Here is a 19,441-nt window from a genome sequence, read left to right as displayed (position 1 = left end):
AGATGTTGGTTCGAACAAGGTCGGACATAACCTAAATTTAATTATGATCAAGGGCCGATAGGTGTTAATTCGAATGAGGTCGAGCATAACCTATGTTTAATTATAGCCGAGGTCCGATAGGTGTTAATTTGAACGAGGTCAAACATAACCTATGTTTAATTATGGCCGAGGGCCGATAGGTGTTAATTCGAACGAGGTCGAACATAACCTATGTTTAATTATGGTCGAGTGCCAGCTAGGCGTTGGTTCGAACAAGGTCGAACATAACCTAAGTTTAATTATGGCCGATGGTCGATAGGTGTTAATTCGGACGAGGTCGAAAATAACCTACGTTTTGGGAAGATATGCCTCTAGGTACGACATTTGTCGACGTCGTGAACTTTAAGCATTGTTGCCTTGTTTGTACACTTGGAGAAATAGAAATAAACTTCATGCATTGCTTCTTTGTTCATATACTTGGAGAAATTTATAAATTTTCGGGCGTTGGCTGGAGTTCCAGCCCCAGTCTATCTAGTCCCTTCAGTGGCGACCTGGAGAGTGCTTGAGAGGTCGAGCAATGAACTAGCCGCCGCGTGCTTCCGTCGTACTTTCGACTTGAAGTGTTCCCTTTGTCACCTCGTTAAAAACCTCCTTGAGAAAACCAATTGGGATAAAACTCAAGTGAGGAAAAAAAGAGTACGACTTGGGGAACGCTTTATCTCTTAAAAGTTGAAGTACTTAAGGTGGGTAATATTCCAATTGTTTGGTAGCAGCTTTCCTTTCCATTGTTTCTAGTTGGAATGACACTTTGTTTGCTTTTGTTGTGATTTTTGTACGGGTCGTCCCAATTTTTTCCTAGTTTACCCTCACGTGGATCTTTGCTCGCTCGAGTTTTAGCTTTAAGCACGTAGTCCCCGACTTTGAGCAGCCTGACCTTTGCCTTCTTGTTATAATAGTGTTCTGCTTGTTTTATTTTGGCGATCATCCTTATGTAGACTATGTCTCTTCATTCTTCAAGTTCGTCGAGCTCCTGCCTTCTACTTTCGTCGTTCCTTAGTCCGCTCTCATGGAAGTACCTTAGGCTGGGCTCTCCGACCTCGACTGCTATTACTGTATCGGTCCCATAGACCATAGAGTAGGGCGTCTCTCTTGTGCTCGTCTTTGGCGTTGTTCGATAGGCCCACGGTACTTCTGGTAATATTTCTGGCCGCAGTCCCTTGGCTCTTCAAGATTTTTCTTCATGATGTTCAATATCGACTTGTTGAAGGATTCTGCTTGCCCGTTACCCGCGGGGTGATATGGCATTGAGAGTATTCTTTTGATATGCCATTTCTCAAAGAACTCGGCAGTTTCCCCTTGAATTGGGGTCCGTTATCGCCGCTGATCTCCTTGGGAAAGCCGAATATAAAGGTGATCACTTCCTATTCACGTATTTGGGCGAAAGCTCTTGCTTCCACCCGTTTAGAAAAATAGTCAGTTAAAACCAAAAGGAATCGTACGTTACCTCACCCAGCCGGGAGGGGCCCCACGATGTCCATGCCCCATTTGATGAACGACCAAGGTGAGGTGACCAAGTGGAGGTGTTCGCCTGCCTGATGAATCATTGGAGCGTACTTTTGGTATTGCTCGCATCTTTTCACAAAGTCTGCGGCCTCCTTTTTCATGGTGGCTAGTAGTATCCTGCCCGTATAAGGCATCTGATCAAAGCCCGATTGCCGGATTGAGATCCACAATGGCCCTCGTAGACCTCGTTAAGGACGAGTCGCGTTTGATTTGGGCCGAGGCATTTTGCAAGAGGGACGTTGTAGGTCCTTTTATACAGGTCGTTGTGGATGACACTGTACCTGGCCGCTTGCATTCTCAGTTTCTTGGCTTCTTTTTTATCTTCTGTGAGTGTGCCTTCCTACAAATATGTAATAATACGATTGCGCCAGTCCCAGGTTAAGCTATCGTTCTTACCTCGATTTGATCAAGCAATGAGTTGAGAAGGTGGACTACATTCTTGTCTCCTGTTGCGATGTTTTTAGTGGTTGCGGCTAGTTTAGCTAGACCGTCCACCTTGGTGTTCTGCGCCCGAGGAATTTGGTCGAGTTGGCATTCGTCGAACTCGGGCAGTAGCTTGCAGATTTCAGTCTGGTATTTCTGCAACCTTTGTTCTTTGATTTGGTAAGTCCCTGTGACTTGGTTGACTACGAATTGGGAATCACAACGTAGTTTTAGCCGTCTTGCTCAGTATTCGAGTGCTAGTCTCAAACCTACAATTACGGCCTCATACTCGGCATCGTTGTTAGTCACATCCGGGCACCTTATAGACTGGCGAATTACTTCGCTTGTAGGAACTTCGAGTACGAGTCTCAGTCCGGACCTTGACGTGTTAGACGCGTCATCAGTGTATAGGACCTAGAGGTCCTGCGTTGGGAGAAGAGTGGGTGGCTTCTCTTTCATCTTTTGACATTACCTTTGCATTGAAGTCTGCAACGAAGTCGGCGAGGACCTGTGACTTTATCGTTGTTCGCGAATGATATATGATATCGTGCTCGCTCAGTTCGATGGCCCATTTGGCCAACCTTCCCGATAGCTCGAGTTTATGCAAAATGCTCCTTAGGGGGAAAGTCATGATGACCGAGATGGGGTGGCATTGGAAATACGGTCTAAGATTTCGCGAAGCTATGACTAAGGCCAAGGCCAGTTTTTCGAGGTGAGGGTACCTTGTCTCAGCGTCGACTAGTGTTTTACTAATATAATAGATGGGAGACTGCATACCTTTATTTTTTCGAACCGGGACTGTGCTCACAGCTACTTCGGACACAGTGAGGTAAACGAGGAGACGTTCCTATGGTTCTGGCTTTGAAAGCAGTGGTGGTGACGACAGGTATGCCTTCAACTCCTTCAGGGCCTAGACGCATTCAAAGCCTATTGGAGGTCATTATCCTTCTTGAGTACGCCGAAGAACCTATGACACCTATCCTATAATCGTGAAATGAATCTTGAAAGGGCGGCGATACGGCCAGTCAACCTCTGAACTATTTTTTGGTGGTCAAGTGTTCTGGTATTCCCTTGATGGCTTTGATTTGACCAGGATTGACCTCGATTCCTCGATGTGATACCAAGAAACCCAAAAATTTTCCTAAGGGCACGCCAAACGCACAGTTTTCGGGGTTCAGTTTCATTACGTATCGTCTAAGTATATCGAATGTCTCTCTTAGATGGTCGATGGATCTTCTTTCCGTTTGAACTTGACTAGCATGTCGTCTATATAGACTTCCATCATTTTGTCGAGCTGGTCTTTAAACATCCTCGTCACCAACCTTTGGTAAGTCGCCCCCGTGTTCTTTAACCCGAAGGGCACGACCCTATAGCAGTACGTCCCTTGATGGGTGATGAAGGTGGTCTTTTCTTGATCCTCTTCTTCCATTAGGATTTGATTATAACCTGAATAGGCGTCCAAGAAGCCCAGCAGTTCGTGCCCGGCTGTTGTATCAATAAGTTGGTCGATATGGGGTAATGGGAACGCATCTTTTGGGCATGCTTTGTTTAAATCTGTAAAATCCACACACATCCGCCATTTCCCATTCTTCTTTTTAACCATGACCATGTTGGCGACCCACTGGGGGTACTTCCATTCCCTGATTGAGCCATTTTCCAACAGTTTTTCTACCTCTTCACGTACCGCGTAATTGATTGCGGAGTTATATTTATGCCTGAACTCCCTCACTGGTGGGCGGAATGGGTCGATGTTCAGCTTGTCTGTGGTGATTTCCTTCGGGATACCCAGCATATCTGTATGGCTGAAGGCAAACAAATTTGCATTAGTAGTTAAGAATTGACGGAATTTACCTGGCTCTTGAAGTTTGCAGCCGATGTAAGCTTTCTTGCAGTGGCCGTTGAGGTCTAGTTGAATGGGGTCGAGGTCTTCTATGGTCGATCATGCAGCTTCGACCGTATCGGGGTCTCTGATGATATCCTCGCTATCGTCACATATCGACCTCGACCCCGTTGATTGATATGCCTCTTTTTCTCTGTCCATTTGTTGAGTGAGCGTGCTATCTAGGGCGATGCGGTAACTTTCTCGAGACGTGCATTATTCCCCTTGTATGTTGAGTATTCCCCAATGAGTCGGGAACTTGATGACCTGATATAATCTGGAAGGGACGGCCCTCATGGTGTGTATCCACGTGTTACATCCCATACTTTAATATTAGGATGAGTCATAGTAATCCATATGAGCTTGAAGGGATTAAGACTATTCATGAGGTTATAGAGGATTTGTGATTATGTTATTATAAGATACCATAAGTTTAACAACCTTGATACCGTTATATACATTTGATATGGTATTTTGAGTGGAATATTTTTGTAAAACAGTTTGAAAAATATGATTTTATATAATTATTAATATTACTACTTTCAATTATACTCGTAATATGAGAAAGTTTATGAGACTTTCTTTATTGTAAAGATAGAGATTATTTTCTTACAAGAAAAGAAGGATATCTTTTTACCATTTTAAGAATTAATACAAATTTTTGTACTCTTTATATGAGATTAGAAAAATTAGAAGTTGAGAAAATATGTGCATGTTTGTTTTACATGGATGTTTTAATAAAATAATAGTGTATGTATTTATTTTATATGGTACCACGTGACCATGATAGTAGGATGTATAAAGTGTGTTAAAAGTGAATAGTATTTTAAGTAATTTGAGATAATTCTTAATTATGCGGGCAATTGGTTAATTATTAGTTAGTGGGTGACTAATTAGGATCTTGGATAAAGCCTAAAAGGCCTTAACGTGGCAGCATGTGTGGACATTTAATTAAGCCTAAGGTGACTAACTATGTTGTGAGGCTAGGTGGCACCCTTAGAGGGACTCTTGGCTAAAGCCTTAAAATACTCGAATTCACAAAGATTTGGTGAAGGCAACGTGCTTCACCCAAAGCCATGAAAGAATTCACAAAAGATATGTTGAAGGCAATGTGAGTCTTTCAAGCTAGTTACATTGAAAGACTTATGCTAACAAAAGTCATGTGAGATTTTGATAAAATTCACAAAAGACAGATATATTTATCTTCATAGCAAATGTAGCTAGCTTCAGCAAGAGATTCACATAAAACTTCTTAGCATAATAGCAACGGGATTTTGCGATTCTAAGAGAGTACGGTGCAATCTTTCACAAGAGAATAGGTTCAGGTATGTTAAGTCAATCCCTTCTTTCTTTTGGCATGATCCAAGTAACGATACGTAAAGGTAATGCTATTCCATAAGTGGTTATACTCTTAGCAGTTAAGGATGTCTATGTTATTCATTCCTGTAAAGTAATATTCAAGCATGTCTAAGTATGTTCCTAAGTCTCTATTAAGCTTGTCGATAAAGATGCTAACGTTCATAATATAGGAATACATGCATCTTCACGCATTTACCACCGAGCTACGGTCGATTAGGCAGTTATACATTTACCACCGAGCTACGGTCGGTCGGGCGGTCATGCATTTACCACTGAGCTACGGCCGGTTGGGCAATTATACATTTACCACCGTGCTATGACCGGTTGGGCAGTCATGCATCTTCATTTATCACCGCGTTATGGCCGGTTGGGCAGATATGCATTTACCATCGGGCTACGACTGATCGGGCAGTTACCACCGGTTGGGCAGTTATGTATCATTATTTACCACCGGTCGGGCAGTTATACATTTACCACCGTGCGACGGGCGGTAGGGCCATTACCACTGATCAGTTGGGCAGTCATACATCATATGATATGAATAATAGTCTCAAAGAGAAGCATTGCATTAGATACGTAAGTGTAATAAGTATGCATATACGGTGGCACTTTAGAGATTCGGGTTGATTCTTATTCGTCTTTAATTAATGTTGACTTGTTGTTATGTTTGAGTTCTGTCTTACATACTCAGTACATTATTCGTACTGACGTCCTTTTGTTGGGGACGTTGTATTCATGCCTGTAGGTATAGATAATCAGTTTGACGAGCCCTCATAGTAGACGAGATTGGCATCAAATGAAGGATCAGTGAGACTCCACCTTATTCGGAGTGCAGCCGAGCCTATGAGTCATCGTGTTAGAGTTTTGCTACAGACTTATGGGTAGGCCGGTACCCTGTCCTATTTGATGTCGAATAATCTTAGAGGCTTTGTAGACAGAGGTTCATTTTGTATAGTATGTCAGAGGCCTTGACGGTCCATATGTATTCATGTTTTAAAAACGATGGTTCATTGGTACAGCGCTTGCCCACTTACAGCTATACATTACAAGTTTTGGCCATGTTGGCCCATGATAGTTACAGAAGAAAAAAAAAGAGTTACAGAGTGGTTCGCTCGGGCCAGCACGGCACCGGGTGCCAGCCACACCTCCCCAAGTTTGGGGCGTGACACCACGATCACCCTATTATGGCGTTTTACGCCGTGTCTTGGTCCATGGTGTGGAATGTGGTTTCCAGAGTGATGCCACTGGCCAGAACGGGAAGTGTAATCTCACCGGACGTTCGCTTGACTGTATTGTTAAAACAAGTAAGCGTGATGCAACACGACACTATCTTATTATCGAGCTTCATTTGTGCAAGTACTCGAGGATGGATAATGCACGTGCCACTCCCATCCTCCACCATAATTTGTCTTACATCGGTATCTAAATCTCGTAAAGTAATAACAAGGGCATCATAGTGAGGGAAAGCCAAATCATTGATATCTAGCTTATCGAAGATGATACTCTCTTCGAGTTCGTCATACCGTTCGTGTGTGATCGACCGTTTGAGCTTGTGGTAGTGGTGAACTTCATGTTATTGATGGAAGCGTTGTCGCCACCGCCGATGATCATGTGAACGGTTCGAGTTGGTGACGGCGGTTTCAGTGGTCCTTGGTGTTGTTCAGGGCCTCTGGCAAAGTTGGTCCTTCCACGGTCGCTCAGCAACTCTTTGAGGTGTCCTTGTCATAACATGTTCATGACCTCCTGCCTTAGGGCGATGTAATCTTCGATTTTGTTCGCCCGTTCTTGGTGGAACTCGCAGAGGGTCTGACCTCATCTTTTGTGGCCACTTCACCTTTAGTCCGAGTTTCTCCAAGGCATAGACTATTTTTGTAGGTTACACACAAAAGTTGTGAGCGGATAATAAGGGAGGCATACCTCTTTCGTTCCGATGAGTCCCTGTCCTTGATCTAGGTGGGCCTTCTTCATGGCGGGAGGAGGGCGCAGCGGTCGCTCTGACATATGGTTAATGTCTCTCCTTGTTGGGTCGCGGAGCTGCGAGATCTCTTCTGGTATCAATTCTTCGATCTTTTTTGGATTCGGCCTATACCGAGGTCAGTCGATGAGTTGGTCCATTGAGGTCGTCCTCCTCTGCTCGAACCTCGGCATAATATGCGTTGTGCATTTCATCCCAAGTGGTTGGGGTATACTTCATCAATCGACTCAATAGCCTTCTAATTGCCCTTGAACTCCCTGCTCAGCCCGTTTTGGAAGGCTGCAACTGCCATCCCTTCTGACACGTTTGGCAGGGTCATTCTTACTCGCTTGAAACGGCAAGGAAGTCCCTCAATATCTATCCCGAAGACTATTTAATAGCGAATATGTTGTTCACTCTTGCCTCAACTTTTGGCCCCAACATGGACCGTTATGAACTTGTCGGCCATCTCTTCAAAAGTTTCAATGGAGCGCGCAGGTAGTTGTGAATACCATGTCAATGCTCCTCCTGTGAGGGCTTCACCGAATTTCTTCAACAAAATGGAGGATACTTGTTCTTTAGCGAGATCGTTGCCTTTCATGGCGGTGACATAGTGAGTCACATGGTCCTCAAGGTCAGTCGTGCCATCATATATTCTTAGGTAGCACATTTTGAAGGTTTTCGGTATGACGTGGGGGGCTGCATCATCACTGTATGGCTGCTCGATGAACTAGCCTGCGTCTCTCTTCGGCAACAATTTGGGGGCTCCCGGTATTCTATCGACCCTCTCCCAGTGTTCTTGATTTGATCTCGGATCACCTTGTTCTCATTCTCCATTTCCTTCATCCTTTTCAAAATGGTTGCAAGAGCATTGTCACATGCATTATCTTGACGTTTTGAGTAATACCTGTCGTTGGAGGCGGGAGTTGGTCGCACTATTCGTCCACCTATTGTACAGCGCAAATCCTTGCATTTTCTACAGCGGCGTCCCAGGCGGGCTTGTTGAGGATGCCGGCTAGCGTGTCGGTTAGCCATGCTTTGAGGAGCTTTTTTACAGCTGGGTACGTCTCTTTCCCCAAAGATGTGGAGGCTCCCTTACCGAGGAATTTTATGATGCTGCAATGAGGGGGCGGTGACCCATCTCTTCTAGGGGAGGCATTGGGCGTTGCGCCTTCATCTGTTGTTTCACAGCTTTCGTTGATGACGTTCACGAGGTTGGTTTGGAGGTCACCTATTATTCTCGTCCGTTCTTCCCTATTACCTACCATGTTGGTACTTGCACGGAAAGAAAGGAGATCTTGTTCTTGTTTTTTCTCTTTTTTCTTACGCTAGTGATAGATCTAGAAGAAACTAAAAATTTCATTAGAAAATCCCCACAGACGGCGGCAAATTATTTGATGAAATAGTGTAACTCTTGGCTCAAATAATTGAATTTATGTGTTGAAAGATTAAACCTAGTTAACAATAATATTTATAGATGTGAGTTAAGAAAGCGTGGCTATATGGACAGATCAGTAAGAAATGTAATAATGATGTGTAACAGTCATTCCAGGTAACATGAGTAATAATGGAGCATTAAATAACAATGAACAATAATAAATGGCATTCAAATAAATAAAGGGGGAAATGGATGTTATTCCTCCTGACAATGATGAATGACAGACAGATCCTTGAATGTTCGATTTCTCCTTGGATCTAGTAGAAAGTATGGAATAATGTAGACAAGAATCTTGGTAAAAAGGTGTTTTTTGTATGGAATAAATTGATGACAGCTTGAAGACTCTTACTTTAGCGTTATCGACTTATCGTCTTAAATACTTGTAACAATTCGACTTGTCGTTTTAAGAATTAATATCCCATTCAGCGACTTAAGATCCCGAACAACTTCGTAATACGTATTATGACTTGCGTGTGCGATCGAGTTTGATTTTCGGAAGATTCTGAATTAAATTGAAAGAACAATTCTCATTTTTGAAGTTTAAATGAAAAGCGTTGACCGGAGTTTGACTTCTGAGAAAATGACTCTGGAATGGAGTTTTGATGATTCCAATAGCTTCGTATGGTGATCACGGACTTAGGCGTATGCCCAAAATTGGATTAGGAGGTCCGTAGAATAAATTGAAGCATTTTGGCGAAAGTTGGAAAAAAAAAATAGAATTTGAAAGTTTGACCGAGAGTTGACTTTTTGATATCGGGGTCGGAATCCGATTCTAAAAATTAGAACAGATGCGTTATGTCATTTATGACTTGTGTGTAAAATTTGAAATCAATCGGACTTGATTTGATAGGTTTCGGCATCAAATGTAGAAGTTGGAATTTATTAGTTTCATTAGGCTTGAATTGGGGTGTGATTTGTGTTTTTAGTGTTGTTTGATGTGATTATAGGCCTCGACTAAGTCCATAATATGTTTTGATACTTTTTGGTGTGTTCAGACAGGGTCCCGAGGGGCTCGGGTGAGTTTCGGACCATTTTTAGGCCATTTATTACTGCTGGTTTTTGACAGTAGTGTGCGAAATTTCTGATGCGCAGAGTTGGCTTTGGAAGCTTATATCTCGAAATATATAAGGAATCTGGAAATTTTCAAAACATGAAAGTTGTAGATGTTGGATTCTACTTTCTAGAAAGATAAACCATTTATTATTTGGACATTTGTACAGGAAGTATGATTGATTGACTGAAGGCTGGTAATGTTGTTTTTCTAGGCTGAGGCAAATCGCAATATCAAATGTGACTTGCCAGGACCGATTCTTAAAACGAGGGTTTCGGCCATTTTAACATATTTGGAGCTATGAAGCTCAGATTGAAGATATTTTTTAGGCAATTTTCACCATATGGATTGGGATAAGTGTTCTATATCCAAAAGTTATTATACTTCATGATTCCATGGTTATTTTCATCTATTATTAGTGAATCAAATGGAAGAAATTGAAGAAATTTGTAGAACTTTTCAAAAATGAAAATTTAAGATTTGGAGGTCGATTCGTTATCGGAATTTGATAAAATTGGTATGGTTGAACTCGTATCGAAATGGGTGTTCGGATTTCGTGAATATTCTGTCGGATTCCAAGAGGCGGATCCCGCGTTGACTTTTAGTTGACTTTTTAATGTGAAATTTTAAGTCGATGTTTTATTATCCGGAATTGTTTTTGATGAATTTTAATGAAGTTATACAAATAATTTGGATAGACTTGAGCTGTCCGGAGGTCAATTCAAGTGAGAAGGCTATTTTGGAATACCGGCCTAACTCCGTAAAGGTAAGTATCTTGCCTAACCATGAGTTGGAGAATTACCCCTGAGGCATTGAGTATGATATGCCATTTGTGAAATGTGAAAAGCTGTGTACGCGAGGTGACGAGCATGTACTCGGACTTATATGTGCAAAACTTATGTTGTCTTAGAGGCTTGTAGATAGATGTCATGTATACGGATACTTGTATGGCCTTGTAGGCCTATGTTTTGAGTTTACTAATGATCATGTTGGCCTTACAGGCCCGTATGTCACGTGTATAAGTTTCTATATCAGGTTGGGTCATTTTATGTCGAGTGTTGCCTCATATTTTATTCTTGTTGTCTCATACGGCCCTTCTGGCCCACTTACCCATGATGATGTAATAAGAAAGATACGTTAAGTTGGTACTCGGTTGAGTAAGGCACCGGGTGCTCGCCGCGGCACATCGGTTTGGGTCGTGATAAAAGTGGTATCAGAGCAGTTCTATCCTAGGGATGTCTACAAGCCGTTTCTAGTAGAGTCTTGTTTATGGTTGTGTTGTGCACCATACTTATAAGCAGGAGGCTACAGGGCATTTAGGACTATCACTCTTTCTTCTTACTCTAGATTGTGTGGTAGAGCTCAGTCGTAGAAATTCAAATTCCTAAATTAAATTATATTCGTAATGAGACGATACTTATATCTAGAAAGACGATTGATAAGAGATATAGCTGTGGAAGAGTTAAGTCAGAGGAACTCGATTTTGCATCATGCTTATGATGAGTAAATGTGATGTCTTCAACAGATCATGTGTGTACTAAGACGTGTAAGCTTCTTGTTAGGGAGCCCTAAGGCATGAATATCTATCCACTCATATGGTGAAAGGCAATGAGAGATTCAGAAGATAGATACAAGTTTGAACAAGTAAAAGATGCAAGGTGAAGAAGGGTACGAGGCGCCCTGTTAATGAAGATTATCAGTATTCATAATTCAGGCAGAGGAATATAAGACTTTGAGTTGCCTTCAACAATAGCAGAGGTATGTACAATTAGCCACACCCATCTTAGTTATGCCCTGTAGGGGCTAACAGAAGTAGTATAAGAGAAAGACGAACATCAGGATCCGGCTGGGGTTAGAGTGACCCAAAATGGTGGATGGATTGTTTGTGCTAGTTGACACTTACGAAGGATATTGAAAATGTGTTAATAGATCTCCTTGTGAGACACCCAAATGGTGCACTCTAGAATAATATAGCTAGATATGAATACTAGAGTGTTAAAAAGATAGGCATTGGAAGCCTAGAAGGGATAAATATTACCTTAGAGAGAATGTTAGGCAACCCGAAGAGCCGGTGGATGGAGCAAGGGGAGCTAAAAGCAAAACAAAGTCTTGTTGAAGTTTTCATAATAGAGTGATGGACAAAAATGTTAGCAGCGAAATAAGAAGAGAGTTAATGAAGCATTACGAGTAAGATATGATACTTGGATGACAACAGTATATCAAAAAATGGCAGTATTATAGAGTATATAGTCAAGGGAAGGAAAAGATGAGGGGTGACAGGCCTTGAGACAACAAAAGAGTATAGACCATACAGTCATATCCTTATTTCGAGAAATAAGTTCGTGACTCCAACGAGACTACCAAAAGGAAAAGTTAGGCCCTAGAGTAATAGAAATTAGTACGGGCTGGTGAACAAGGTAAACTAAACAGTAATTAGAGACTGAGTGATTTGATAATAGTCGGCATCATGAGAAATTCAGAGATTGCATTCCGACGATAATAGAACGGACGATAGGAGAGTAACCCTTAAAGGCCATTCAGGAAGATGCTTCCCTAAAGCAAGCGATGTGAGCAAAGTTAAGCTTAAGGGACGGTATGTGCTAGTTACACTAAGTGTCACCCTTGCGAGTAAGGAATTTTGTTATCCTTGGTATAGAAGAATTACCGCGAGGCGAGTAAGGGTCATCGATGATGTGAAAAGACGCCTAAGAGGAAGAGGAAAAACATATATGGTAGCTCGTCGTAGCACTAAATCTTAGCACTCCCCTAAAGGGGGGAATATGGAGTGATGCGTCATTAAGTCAGAATTAAGTGGTTCTAGTAACTATGGAACGGTAAAGGAAGAATGCGATAAAAATGAGAAAGGGATGAGATTACACTAATTCAAATCCTACAGATATGCTACGATTCCAGAACATTATACGAACGTGACGTCAAGGAGAGGAAGTAAGGGTTCCTACCCGAGATGTTATTGATAAATATGAAGCCAGTGCGGGACGCAAGTTAAGACAAAGGAAATGACCCAAGAAAGATTACGCGGAACATTGATATGAGAATGGGACAACGAGTAATTAGTAGTTGATTCAGGAAGAGCCTAGTTATGGCTAGACAAAAGGTTGCAGACAAATCAGCAAATCGTGCAAGATAAACACAGTAAAACCCAATATAGTGAATTCAGCCTTGCAGTTACGACATTGTGATACTTGAGATGTATTAAGATAGGAATTGGGGTAGTTAAACGTACCGTATGAGTATTACAGAAATAAAAGAGAGTTCCATTGGGAAGACGGTCAAAATATTAGTTCAGAAGCAACCCTACAAGTACAAGGGCGTGGAGATAAGTAACAACAGATAATTATAGGCGAGGAAGAACATCAAAAATTCTGTCGGGTATGCGATGTAATAAGCTCGCAGCTTTACAAGGGTCAGAGGGTCTTCCCTAAGTACTATAATGAAAGACTAGCTAAGGAAATAAGGAAGAAGGTTTCAACCTAAACATAGTAACTCGAAGGAGAAATGGTCATGTAAAAACAGTCTCACTACAAAATCGTATGCACTCCATAAGAAAGTGTCACCTATCGTGGCTAATGAACGGGAAGAAGAGAAAAATCAAAGGTAATATTCGAGACCATATGAGTCGCACAAAATTTTTGGCATGCGTGGGAACTAAGATAAGCTAAGTATGCACGCAATAAGGGGCAGGAAGACCAGGAAAAGTAATTGCCTACGTTTAAAGAAAGCTGAGATGGAACGAAAGGAATTATTCGATCAATGATCCAGAGTTAGTTACGTTATGAACGCACCTAAGATTTCGGAGTATTATCCATGCAACATATATGTTGACAATCATACAGCTGTAGAAGACTCCGGTATAAGTTAAAGGAAAGAATTGAGTCCAGGTCATAGACAAAGGATTGAAGTGTTAGATAATGGTATCACGGATATTCCATAGCGCCCATGAAAGGCTAAAGTAATAACTAATATCAGGAGCCGCAGATCGGAAGATAGCTTAAGCCTATATAAAGGTTGATCAGAGGAAAGAGGAAACTAAAGAGTTACATTAACTAAGTAAATCAGGAGTATGATTACTGGACCCAGAAAATTATTAAAATTATGATTGAGAACATAGCAGAATCACTCTTAATATCATAGGTGCAAGAGAGATAGTACAACAACCATATTCTATAACGGCTCTACGAGAAAGCCAGTTAGAAGGCAGCCTCATAAAAAGTCAGTATGGAGCTACCACCAGATTGTGTATGCACCAGAGGTGCAAGTATTATAAGAGAGCTTCAAGTTGTGGATGTGAATTAAACTGTCACGACCCTAAACTCATACCCGGTCGTGATGGCGCCTCTCGTGAAGACAAGGCTAGTTGACACAACTCCCAATTCATATTAAACAACTATAATAATATAATTTAAGTCATTAACATGCTAATAATCCCAAAATATAAGTGAAATAGCACAATTTGCAGAAAAATAACCAACACAGCCGGTGTCACAAGTCACGAGCATCTACTAAGGTCTGAACACAACTAAGAATCTAAAATATACTAAACATAGTCTAAGGAAGGAAAGAGGGAGAAAAGTAGTGCTGCGGACGTTGGGCAGCTACCTTGCTAAACTCCGATGACTCTGCCTTTGAGCAGCCAATACCCGCTACCGGGTCCAGAAATACCTGAACCTACACACAAGGTGCAGGGAGTAAAGTGAGTACTCCAACTCAGTGAGTAATAAAAATAAATGCAGACTGAGTAATAAGAAATCACGTAAAGGCACATCAACAGGCTATAAAGAAGCAGTGAAAACTAGCAAAAATAGTGAAACAGTAAAACTATGTAAATCACTTTAGTTCAATTTAAGCTTCTTCAAAATGCATTTTTAACAGCTAAGCAAGTAAATAATAGGCAACTAGAAAAGATAGGCACGTAAAGAACCGCCCCTCGGGCACAGTATCAATAGAATCAGCCCCTCGGGCACAATACCAACAGAAGCATCCCCTCGGGCAAACACATGGAACAATACCAGCCCCTCGGGCATAATAACAGCAGAATCAGCCCCTCGGGCAATAACATAGAACAATACCAGCCCCTCGGGCTATATGTCATATCACAATGGGTACCCGCGCTCACTGGGGGTGTACAGACTCCGGGAGGGGCCCCTTACGGCCCAAGCGCAATAACAAGCCATCTCGTGGAATAACCAATCCGGCCCTCGGCCTCACATAATAAACAGAATCATCACACTGGGTACACACGCTCACTGGGGGTGTATAGACTCCTGGAGGGGCCCCTTACGGCCCAAGCGCAATAACAAGCCATCTCGTGGCGTAATCACATAGGCTCTCGGCCTCATATCAACAAGCCACCTCATGGCGTACAAAATCACAGGCCCTCGGCCTCATAATCAGTCAGAATCTCATAAGCCCCTCGGGCAACAGTAAAATATGATGCTTAATCCATTTGTCATTTAAAAATATCATTATGTATTTAAACAGAGTAAGCATGGCTGAGTTATAAAAACAGTGGTATATAACATGACTGAGTACAAGAATAAAGTCAAATAGTGAGGAAATATCAGTAAAAAATCCCCTAAGGGTCCAAATAATTGGCACAGGGACCAAATATGGCATTCCGCCCAGAACATAATGATAACAAATAGTTTTCAATCAAATACGCGGTAAAACAATTATTCGGGATGGACTAAGTCACAATCTCCAACAGTGCACGACCCCACGCTCGTCATCTAGCGTGTGTGTCACCTCAATATAGCGCCACGATGTGCAATCCGGGGTTTCATACCCTCAGGACAACATTTAAAATCATTACTCACCTCAATCCAGCCCAAACTTTAGCTCGCAATGCTTTTGCCCCTCGAATCGGCCTCCGGATGCTCCGAATCTACCAAAATCAGAACGTAATCATCAAAATATGCTAAAGGGACGCAGCCCACTCGAAAATAATCGAAAAACAACACAAATTCCGAAATTACCAAAACCCGACCCCCGGGCCCACGTCTCGGAATTCGATAAATTTTACATCATTAGATCCTTATCTCCCCACGAGTTCATACATATCAAAAGTTCCAAAATCCAACCACAAATGGTCCTCCAAATCCTCAAGTTTAGGTCTCCAATACCAAGCCCTAGTTTTTCTCAGTTTTTACCCTTAATTTCCACTAATTTCATGATTAATCCATGGAAAAGTGATCATAAACTCGAGTAATGAAGCTTAGAGAACTTACCCCACTGATTCACCTTGATTTTCCCTTGAATTCTCTGCTCTAGCTCGTTTCCCGTCTCCAAAAATGGGGGTTTTAGCCAAAATTCGGGAAGGGAAATATTATATACTTCTGGTCCAGGAGTTCCGCATCTGCGGCCATATTACCGCATATGCGGTCCAAGGACCGCTTCTGCGGTCCTCACTTATCCTCCAGCCTTCCGCATCTGCGATGCACCAGTCGCACATGCGTCATCGCAGGTGCAGTTCACCAACCGCTTCTGCGATTTCTTGCCAACCTCCCCATTTCTGCTTCTGCGACTCTTATCCGCATCTGCAGTGGTCGCACCTGCGATCCTTCAACCACAGATGCGGTTATGACAGCAATCAAAAGACTTCAGCTCTCAAACTCAATTCCAAACCTTCCGTCAACCATCCGAAATCACCCCGAGGCCCTCGGGACCTCAACCAAAAGCACCAACAAGTCTTATTCTACCATTCAAACTTATACCAACCTTCAAAACATCTCAAACAACATCAAAACCACCAAAACACATCGAATTCAAGCCTAGGGTTCTAACATCTTCCGAATTCCGCTTTTGATCAAAAAGTAGACCAAACCACGTCCGAATGACCTGAAATTTTACACACACATCCCAAATGCCACAACAGCACTATTGCAACTTTCAGAATTCCATTCCGACCCATATATCAAAATCTCACCTATCAACCGGAAACCGCCAAAATCTTAATTTCGCCAATTCAAGCCTAAACCTTCCACGGACCTCCAAAATGCATTCCGATCACGCTCCTAAGTCCCAAATCACCTAACGGAGATAACCAAATCATAAAAATTCCGATCCGAGATCATATACCAACAAGTCAAAACTTGGTCAAACCTTTCAAATTTCAAGCTTCAAGCTGAGAACTGTTCTTCCAAATTCATTCCGATTGCCCTGAAACCAAAAACCAACGATTTACTTAAGTTATAATGCATAATACGGGGCTAGACATGCCCGAGAACTGGCGAGCAAAGTGCAAAAGCTCAAAACGACTGGTCGGGTCGTTACATAAACCTATGTGGAAGGGGGTTATGAAAGAGATAGAAGATATTATGTGAGACTTTAAGATAAGTAAGGTAAAGGTGGACAACATACGAGATGCTCAAATGCAGAAGGTTGTGAATAGTCCTCACTTCAGATAGAAGGCTAGAAGTAGGAATGATAGCGGTGTCATTAGTGGCATATCTTCCAGCCTATGGTTTCTAGGTATCGAGAGGTCTAGTTAAAAGAGTAAAGAAGAGTTTGAAATGATGTGATGTCTCGTTTGATGTTCCAGAATGACATAAGGATATCTATGGTACAAGCAAGTTGAAGGAAGGTTGTGGGTATTATAAATAGAAATGTGTAGGTCGCAAGCTAAAGTATGGTAAAGCGACAAGGTTTTAGGAAGACAGGAGTAAGGATAAGAAAGGGCGAGTGAGAAGCTGACGAGAATGGATAAGTCCTCAGGATTAAGCCCATGAAGACAAGAGAGCTAATGGTTTCTCTAAGTTATAGAAAGCTCAGTATAGCCTGAATGAACTCAAAGGAGTCTAAGACTAATAGCATCTAGAAGAGAGGGAATGTTGCCTTGGTAGTAGAATAAGGGTGTAATTGTGATAGATAAAGTATGTTGTTTGGGCTTTTGATTGAGAAATGATTTAAAGGGAAAAAAGGGATTTCATGAATTGTACAGCATTAAATTACCCATGTAAGGTAAATCACATTGGGATGCTATGAAATACGATTATGGAAGTATAGTACCATATCGCCCCCCGGTCGATCAGGTAAATCACTTCAAATGTTCCACGACGCAACGTGAGCCCTAGTAATTATGTAAGAGGTTTCAAGTTATCAGTGGTAGATTGTAGATCAATATTGAGGTGAATCAACAATGGATGGACAAAAGTCACAAAGTATGAGATGAGATTAGGCCGTCATTCTTAAGATGAACAGTAATGAAGAAGTGTTAAAGGACTTAGATTTATACATATATGATAAGCAGTGAGAGAGTAACCTGGAGTTTGGTAGCAGACCTTAGTAACTATAAATCGAAGTAAGAGTTATGGTACAGTATGACCTACCTAGATGTTGTAAAATCATGCGGATGGATAACCGGGTCCATGAAATAAGATATAGCAATACTCGTAAGTTCGATAAAGTACCGAGCGAAGAAATTAAGTAATGGCTAAAAATTAGAGGAAAAAGGAAAGAAGAGTAGCATAGGCACACTTATAAGTTCAAAGTCGTACAGGCTGCATGATAGAAGGTAGCAACAGTTACGAGATTGGAAAGATTTCGATCACAAGTCGTGGTATGAGAAAGAGGACTAAAAGGGGGAATGCCTTGGCCTTTGGATTTATTCACAGAACAGTTGCCTAGATGGAAAGGAGAGTACTAATGTATTCGGAAGACATAGGTTATGAAAATGACAAGTGCATCAGTCAACATTCGAGGACGAACGTTCCAAAGGGGGGAATGATGTTACGCCCTGCAGTATTACGTCGATGTTACGCTCCACAATATTATATTACGATGATGTTACGCCCCGCAGTATTATATTATGATGATGTTACACCTCATGTTTTCGTACGTGAAAGTACGCCATGAGTAAATTGATATAAGCTCGGAAATGAGATGCTACATCCCGCATTTTCGAACGTTAAAGTTTCGACGTAAGCTCGGGATTGAGATTATTTTTGAGGTTATAAGTATTATGCTATTTCAAACAAGTGAGTTTCTTCGAAGTTTGTTAATTTGGGATAAAATACAGGCCGAGCTATAATACCCGGTATGTATGGCCTAGTGCCATACAAGGTACCACATGACCATGATAGTAAGGTGTATAAGGTATGTTAAAAGTGAGCAGTATTTTAAGTAATTTGAGATAATTCTTAATTATGTGGATAATGGGATAATTATTAATTTTAATAGAAGATTAACTAGATAATTAAGGCTTTTGGATAAGCCTTAATGTGGCAGCAAGAAAAATAGGTAAAAATGACTCTTCATTCATGTGCTATGTGGCATATTTAGAAGAATTGGTGGCTAAGTCATCCCCAAAAGTGGGGGCCCACAAATCTCAAATATAAAAGATTGGTATATATCATCTAAAAGGGAAATACACGGGCAACGTGAATTGCAAATACATGCTACTAATGAATGAATTCTCAAGGAATTCTTATAAACCCCTACAAGGTGCAACGTGAATTGCAAATTATAAGGAAGCCCGGTACAATCTTTCTCAAGAATATCATACGGATATTTTCCTACTTCGATCTGCCGTTACGTGTTTTGTCGCAATTGACGTGTGTTAAAGGGATTGTTAAGAGAATCGGCTCAGGTATGTTAAGGCTATCCCTTCTTTCCTTTTGGCATGATCTATACGACACAAACGAAACGAGCAAATGCACAACTTCCATAAATGACTCCGTTCACAGAAGGTTTAGAGGTGCATATGTTCTTGAATTCCCACATGTATTATTGTTCTATCGTCTGTTCATGGGTCTCAAAAAATATGTAAGTTGATAAAGT

The sequence above is a fragment of the Nicotiana attenuata genome, unplaced genomic scaffold (assembly GCF_001879085.1).
Source record: "Nicotiana attenuata strain UT unplaced genomic scaffold, NIATTr2, whole genome shotgun sequence".
NCBI lineage: Eukaryota > Viridiplantae > Streptophyta > Magnoliopsida > Solanales > Solanaceae > Nicotiana > Nicotiana attenuata.
Note: the sequence above shows the minus strand (reverse complement) of the source record.